Source organism: Varroa destructor, unplaced genomic scaffold (assembly GCF_002443255.2).
Source record: "Varroa destructor unplaced genomic scaffold, Vdes_3.0 BEIS01000001.1, whole genome shotgun sequence".
In the NCBI taxonomy this organism is placed as follows: Eukaryota; Metazoa; Arthropoda; class Arachnida; order Mesostigmata; family Varroidae; genus Varroa; species Varroa destructor.
The window spans coordinates 25,221,546-25,228,490 of NW_019211454.1; the positions used below are offsets into that span (position 1 = coordinate 25,221,546).

At 40.9% G+C, this 6,945-nt stretch overlaps 1 long non-coding RNA gene across 1 annotated transcript; it reads right to left on the reverse strand.

Moving 5' to 3' along the window:
• Window positions 1-568: 568 nt before the first annotated feature.
• Window positions 569-5,601, reverse strand: LOC147758429 (uncharacterized). Its single transcript, XR_015318954.1, has 3 exons — window positions 5,126-5,601; window positions 4,266-4,429; window positions 569-1,563 (listed from the first exon to the last, which is right to left on the reverse strand). It is a non-coding gene; the product is annotated as an uncharacterized LOC147758429 (long non-coding RNA).
• Between the last annotated feature and the right edge of the window lie 1,344 nt (window positions 5,602-6,945).

Genomic DNA, 6,945 nt, shown 5'->3' on the forward strand with positions numbered 1-6,945 from the left:
TGACATATATATATATATATATAGAAATCGACTAAATTAGATGGCCATGCGTTCATAGTATTTACTACACTTTTACTGAAACGCGCATAAGGTATTAGTAACATGTATAATGTATTACGATGAAGTTTACTGCTCATGTGAATTGAGCAGGAATTGAAATTTTTTAAAAAATCTTCTTAGAACTTTTTTTTTGTCTTAGAACTTTTAGAGATGATGTTATCTGAATATGTAAATGATTTAAAGAAGTAAACAAACATTCAAGAGGCAAATAGTTTAAGAATGCGGCATTTAGTCGCGCTACAACCTAATAATAATTTCACTTTATACCGGTCGAAGGTATTTACGTTCCTTTTGCTTCCTCAATAATCTCGTTAGAAACGCTTGTTTAATTTATTATTAATTAGGATTTAAGATTAATTAAGAACTAAGAATACCCTTGCTTATTCACAGGTCTTTGAGATACTTTTCCCAACTATATATATATGTATAGTCATTAAGGTATGTGTATATTACGAGAGGTTTATTTGATCGAAAATATTTTTAAATCAACTGCTTGTTTATTATATGAAAAGTTGCGTTGGTCCGAGAAGTATGTTCTTAGGTACTCCAGAGCTTGCTCGTTTGGGTTACTCGATACGAAACACCTGACATCAACTTTAAAAAATTGACCATGATCTTAAAATACAGGTTATAGGTTGTTTATTGAAAGTTTAAGACCTCGCTGCTTCAATTGCAATTAAATTTCAAATGTTTTAATATACAATTGCCATTCTTACATCATCGGGTCTTCCTCTTACTTGATCAAGTCCAAGCATAGCTCGATGTCCCATCCATCCACATCTCTACATATCCGTCTCATGGTTGAGCACACAAACACTATTCGTGGTGGTGATCTTAACTGAGCTCATATCACAAAGATAATACTAGCGATAATCAGGACATTTTATTATTATATCTATTAATTTTTACTGTGCTATTGATTCGGCGCTTAATGATAGCGAGTCAAAGGTGGACTTTTATTGGGGTTCAGGAGCCCTACCGCCGCCTCATCGATGGCTATTATCATTCGAAGCAGCAGAAGAGATAGTGCTGCTGCGTACAGGTACGTACAAACACGTGATCTTATGCATGTCTAAACGGTGCTCGTCGCGCGTTCTACTTAACTGTATTATTCTTTAGTCTCGCTGCCCAGATTTCTACGACTGTGTGAACCCGAAGCTAGTTCCACTTTCCTCCAAATGTGAAGCCGCTACCATTGGTGGTGATGCTGTATGTTACAAGCTATAGCTACCATTAATTCTACATGGAAGAGTAGAAGAACGGCAAATCAATTGCACGATTGAACAGTCGATATAAGAAAATTGAAATAAGGGATAAAGGACAATAAGCTTCTACGGAAGTTAAACGCATTTTGTAGTTGATTTGTACGATGAGTCGCTTGTTCGCTGAATCTGCGTCTGCGTGCCGTGTAGGCGTGAATGTAGACTTGCGTAGGCATGGCGCACCTTAACTAATCGCCTCAGGCCCAGTGTCTCGAACGTATCTGCAGTTGCTCTAACGTATCTGAAGATAACACGAAAATGAAATTGTTCGTGGAAAGCTGCGTCGTCTGAATAAAGGATACTATAATCGGAGCGTTTGACGTATAGTAAGTGGTTAGGGTAGATAATTTAATCCGAAATTCTAGAGCTCGGACAAGCATGCGTAGCTCATGTTAGCTACAGATACAAACGTAGCCGCATGGACTATTGGTAGCCATACCTAGGACGCACGCTGTGTTAAAGAGACCTATTTAGCTTTATATAAAAGCTAAATAGTGCTCTTTAACCATGTAGCTTTTTTTCTATAGGACATTGCCCGACTTCGTTCGATCATTTTCGCTTCATGTTATCTTTACACTTTTTTTTATGTTTACACGTTGTGCTCCTTCTTGCCCGGTACGAAGAAGGCATGCGAAGGAAATTATTGTCCTGGCGCCGTTTGCGATTAGCAGTGGACGGCAATATCCGATGGCGGCCGAAGCAGTACAGCAGCATTGCGAGGAAAGTCGCGTATTAGGGGCATTGTAGCCGTACATTGTTGGCTGGATCGGCGAAAGCTATATCGTTGAAGAACGATAAGGACCGACGATTGGGTGATCGTATGGGTGGCTATCAGGGGAAGAAGGAACAGCGCTGCCATGGTAGGCATGTTCATCGATCACACTTAATAGACGAAGTCAAGCAAGTGCAGCTGAAGGCATCGCAAGCGACGGCACAAATGGCATCGCTTGGACCACCTTAGAGACGGGAACGTGAAAAGGGGCTTGAGTAAGGGCTGGAAAAGGTGTGAAAGCTATCGAGGCATCTCTGGTAAGGGACCTGTTTAAGTATGCCTGCCAGTCAATGCCGACTTTCTCTTCTCGACGGAAAAGAGCACGCCGTTTGCGGTAACTATTAATTTTTCTCGTATCTACAATTGATGCAGAGTTATATGGCTAGAAACCATTACAGAGACCGATTTCCCAAATTCTCTAATATTTCTGATGATGCTAGTTTTTGTTGGCACACCACTTTCGATTTCTTGGTTTGGAAAGCTAGAAGGCAGCGAAGTAACGTCTAACAAACCAAAACGTCGTTCACATAGCTACCGCTTATTAAAACAGCTCGTAAGCTTATACCTATATTCGTCTCATACCTACATCTCTAGATCCAATGGAAATACGTAGTCGGCTGGTTGACACTTGCTACTGACTCAGTAAGCAAATCTTTGGTGCAGATCTATTTAGTCCCTGACAAGTCTACGTAGAACACAACGCTTCCACTGCCTCCAATAGATGGGTTCTTATGATTTTTGGTAGATGTGCACTCAGTATGCGTGAGAACATTGGAAACGTCACTAAGTATCGAAAGTGCCGTGGGGTCGTTTTAACAGAGTAACTGGGCTAGTCGAAGGAGAGCTCCCCCTAACTGTATCATACGATGGCAAGCTAGTCTAACCTTCGGTCTCTCCCAGCAAGCGACAGGCGATGCTACTGCAGCCGATGCCTCCTCTACTGTAGCAGCAGTAGTAGTATGTAATGACTGAGTCGCCGTGTTGGTGCGCACTGTTCCCGTTCGTTCGATGCTAGGAGCAGGCGGCCAAGGCTGGTGCGCTGGCCGGTCAACCGAGCGGTCAGTCGGTGTTCCTGATGTAGAATCGATGGCGACCCGTCTTACGTGACGGGGCCAGACTAACAGCGTGCTCCAGCTCAGTTCAGTGGATATATAATACACAATACCGAGTTAACTAACTCGTACGAGCAGGACTTGACCGTGGCATCTCGATGCTGTTAAGTCCGCCCGGATTGGCAGCTTGAACGTGGTCTACGAATACGTACTCATTAGAAGGCCGGAGCGGTGCCGTCGAAAAGCAATTTTTGACGACGTGTTCATACCAAACGCTATTGAAAACTATTTCTTGTTTTTAGCTATATATATATACATATACGCTTTGCTCTGTACAGAAACCGCTATGAAGCAGGGCCATTAGTTTCAAGCGTTCAGTGTAGTAATGACTAGTCAAATTAATAATAAAGAATAACATATTTGTCAATTCAGCACAAGAGATCAGTTATCGATGCTCGCTTACCTAACAAACTTGCTTTGAGATCAATCGATTGAATTAACACGAAGTTTTCGCGATTTCCGTAACGAGTTTTTGCTAGATTTATCTGCACTTTGTACCAACCTGTAATGATTTTACTTTTTATCTTCATAGAGTCAGCAAATTATATAATTTGATATGCGAAAATAATTATGACCTACCTAGAACCTGAGCCTTTTCTATTAACAAGCTCCTATAGTCTAAGGTAAAATGTATAGAAATTAGAGATTTGAAAAGAAAGGCCTGCTTCAGCTGCGTAGTAAATGTCTTACGCTTACAGTGTGGTGAAATTATCAACAGGCACACAGTACGTTTAGTGTCGTAACTTGATGGAGAACTTGAGCAGCTAATTTTCTGGGACAACTCGTTGTTAAGCTTTTTATCAAAGTATAGATCGTACGTATATATAAATTATAATGTTATGATGCCAAGCTAACTAGACCTTTTCTCAATGAATTTACACCACTGAAATGGCGTAAATTCATTGATGACAACCGTAACGATATTGAACGACATTTCATTTAGCTTATATCTCAGCTCACAATGAATTACCGTGACCATTATTAAAGCTACTAGCATTGAATTAGATCACCTTTAATATACTTATAGTTTAATATTGAAGTTATATCGCACAATCGTACCTTTCAATTAAACGTAATTCACTCATTTTGTTTGCCACTCAATTATTTCCATCGATTTCCAGCTGGAACCTTGTAGGATAGGGTAGCTGAGTCAAGCCAACAACGCGCCTTAACCTAAACGAAGTAGCGTGCATCTTCTAGCTTTATGATAGCAGTTCTTCTCTCTATTGGGAGAGCGTGCGTAAGAATAAGAAGGGCTTAATTGATTAGTTATGATCTTGGTCAAATGCACACATCGCTGAGTACACCTTTGAAGGGTGGCAATTGGCTGAGAGTGCGGTTCTGCGTATCTGGTTAGCGTTCTTATCCCTAATAGATTCAGCACTCAGCCGCGGCTTGTTCAGCGTGCTGAATGATATCATACTAATCATCGTGTTGCATCATACTAAACGACCTACTGAAGCACTGGTGTCAACAAATGGTTTGATGCCAAAAAAACATTGACATTATTCTGTATATTTGTTCTTTTTGGCGATTGATGATTTGAAGTGTGACGACCCAGAAAGATCGATGACTACAAGACCATCCTTCGCGCCATTTTCGTATAGGTGCATTACAAGGGCGTTGAGTGGCAAGTGCAATGTTTGCATAGAACGCAACGCTAACTAACAACGATTAAGTACCGATTAACTTAACGGCAAATAACAATTATATGCGTATTCAAACTCTGTCTGATTACCTTCAGTCAGCGGCGGCCACTCTCTAAGCACCTTCTGAGAAAACCATCTAAACGACAGTTTTCTCGGAAAATGCTACAGCCCAAACAACAAACGCTAGTCTATCGAAGATTCACTGTTATAACCTTTCTACCTCACATTGTTGCTTCAAGAACTTTCTGCCAACTTCATTCTGCAACCTACGGGTTTGAAAGCCGCGATTCAGTCCTCGAGAGTGCACGCTCATCCTTTCTCACTGCCGTCCATTCTGTCGCATAGTAGTTGCCCGCTCCTCGTGTTTTCTTATTCCCTTTATTGACCGATATATATCGACGGGAGAAAAGCCGGCCGGCAGAGAAAGGCCGTTACTGAAGCCACCAGCGTCTGCAAGACACTTGTATGTTGTCGTTCTTGTGGTTAAGCTGTTTTTGATGCCGCTCACCTTTCTCCCGCGCTGTTGCGGTGTGTCGTATCTTAGTGAATTATTCTGTTACATCTGGTTCCGTGGCTGTCGAAACGGGGTCAGGGAATGAAAGACATCTACAAGGGCCTACGAGAAAAAAAGGCCTTTTTTTGAAGTCATCAGAAAGAATTAAAAAAAAGCCCTCACTCGCATTCAGCTTATAGAATTATGCACCATTCACCCCTCCAGCCCTTCACTCGTGCTGTCTTCACCGATTTCGGAATTAGCTGTTTCGCTAGTCCCATTAATATCAAGAGCTAAATTCTGATATCATAAATACATTTTACCTTTGTTCGTCTGCTATAAGCCTGCTGACGTTTTCTTATCTCAGCGTAATATTCTGAGTGATAGAGATCATGCCGCTTGTTTACAGGTAAGTAGTACAAGTTTATCGCGGGACTGAAATTGACAGACTAAGTAATAAATCAGATACATAAAAAAAACCGTATTTTCATAGGAGGAACAACAGTACAGGATTCTGTCACGTGTTTATGTGACAAAATTGACTAAATTCTGTGTCGTAATGTAAGTCTTTAGCCAAGAATGCGATCAACACATGTTGAATTTATGTATGCACAAACAGAAGTTTTGACTATGACATTTTTGATCGACAATGTATAACTCATGTGCCTAAGAAATAACTAAATATTTGGGTATTAAAACAATAGTTTTTACCCTACCATCGTAGTGTTGTCTGCGATATAAAAGAGTCATCTTTTCTAGGTCTATTGCTGCGCGAGCTCTGACGTTTTAGCACAAAAGCTTTAACTACAAGAAATTGTCAGAAGGCCTTGGCCACGTGTGAGAACACAGTAACTAAAATTTGTCCATTTATGACAAAACCTGCTGCGAATCAACTAATGTTATAATTTGATCTGTATCTTCTAGTTAGGGGGACGTGTTCTTCAGCTCCGTGAATTAACGTAAGCATCACATGTTGCTATTCGAGGGGTGATTTATAATCTTAATCTGAGTTTCCTCGGGTCTAGGTAGCACAATGGCGTGTTTCCGTTTAACAAGATGCTTTACGCTGCAGTAAACAAAGTTTACAGGGCAACTAGGCGCAGGAGCGCCTATAGTGTTGCACGAAAGTAAACATTTGAAGCTCGCATTTTCGCTTCACCTTAACCTGACTCAACATCACGCAACCTGCAAAACCAGGAAGGATGTTCTCTTCAGTGGAAGGTTTCGGTTGCAGATGGCACAGTTGACGTCAAAGAAGTGAGGTCCTCTCTAGACAACACATGAATAGTATTGTTAGTTCACTGCCAGTGGTCTAACCAAAGTGGGAAATTCAAGACAAGTTGCTGTATGACCTCCGTTGTCTCAGAATTCCGATATCCGATCATACACGGAATCTTTCCAGCTGACTACCTGACGTCCGTCCCTACAAGATGGCTTCACCAAAAAATGCAACCGTCTCAAATTTAGATTATAACTGAGTCAAGCTAAAAGAAGATCGGTACACGGAATAATCTAAATACTTTCTTTAAACTTAACGTAACTTAATGGTGAAATAAATAGCATAATTTAACGTCTTTGCAAGACGATCCTGTCAAGG